Here is a 1,274-nt window from a genome sequence, read left to right as displayed (position 1 = left end):
CCCATCTAGCTATTCTGGATCGGGGCACAGTACATGTATTTACACAGATAATCATGTACTCGCGTGAACGATGTACTCGACTTCTCAATATGAACGCTAATCAGGCTTGGTAACCGCGAGTGGTGTTTTACAATGGGAGTTCAGTTGTAATCGATATCAATAACAGCCAGGCCTCAAGGTGTTACACGCACGTTGCGACCACAACCTGGCACCCGCGCGAAAATGCTGGGGTCTGTCTGTCTGCCTTGGGGGTAGGACGGTCTTAGAGTGGTTATGTTACGTTTTTATTGTACTTGTTGTTGGAGGTGGTGTTGGGGGTGGTGGGGGTGGTGGAGGTGGAGATGGACGGGGACGGCAAAAAGGATGATGATGATGATGATGATGATGATGATGATGATGATGATGATGATGATGATGATGTGATGATGATGATGATGATGATGGTTGTTTTTATTTCTATCACGTTCCTGAAGAAGCCCATTATGACGAACCGTTTAACATAGTATTTTATAGTGTTATAAATATTCAAATAGGCCTACTCAAGTCTCCACCAATCTTTCATAGAAATACGGTGGTTAAAAAAAAGGAATGTGGCACAATGAAGATGATGTATCGCGGATTTTCATGGGGCTGCCGTAAAACGGGGACGCAATCAATTGTGAGATTCTGAACGCCCGTGTTAACAACGTATTTAGACATTGTTATTGAAGTAATTTTAAAAAGTGAACCAAGGTCACGCAACAACAAATAAATGAAAATTTGCAATTCCCAAAGAAATTCAAGCTTTGGATGGAAACCACCAAGCCGCCGTTTGCGCATTTATGTTGTCTCCGACACTAGGCGACCCAAACATCCACCAATCGCAAACATAATTTTGACATTTATTATTTAAGATAGACGGGTGTCTTTTTGTTTAATGAAAAGCAAAGCAGATTAATAGACTGTAAGGTCACATTAATAACTCCGTACGCCCCCCAAACTGACCAGCGCCTGATTCCATTCCACTGTGTCGTGATTCATAAAGTTTTGCAATTCGGACACTATTTTGCCGTAGTGCTGGATGGATATGTTCCCGATTATCGAAAGCTAGGTATCGTAGGAATCGACTCCGAACCCAATTACTTACTTTCTAACGTTTTTTGTTTTTTTCGGTGGTAACCTGGTTGGCTCCGAACATCTTCAGGATTTAGGATAACCTTGATTTCGGAACACTGCGAAGCATCAAATTCTATTTTTCAAAAATAAATTATTCTTTAAAAAAAAAAAAAAAAAAG

General features: G+C 40.9%; 1 protein-coding gene across 1 annotated transcript in view; it reads right to left on the bottom strand.

The window, feature by feature from the left end:
* The window catches only part of LOC101846084 (glucose transporter type 1), a 35,969-nt gene that overhangs the window by 33,914 nt on the left and 781 nt on the right, over window positions 1-1,274 (bottom strand). The window lies entirely within an intron of this gene.

The sequence above is a fragment of the Aplysia californica genome, unplaced genomic scaffold (assembly GCF_000002075.1).
Source record: "Aplysia californica isolate F4 #8 unplaced genomic scaffold, AplCal3.0 scaffold00364, whole genome shotgun sequence".
Lineage (NCBI taxonomy): Eukaryota > Metazoa > Mollusca > Gastropoda > Aplysiida > Aplysiidae > Aplysia > Aplysia californica.
The sequence above is the reverse complement of the archived record's forward strand: the minus strand, read 5'-3'. Positions and strand labels throughout refer to the sequence as shown.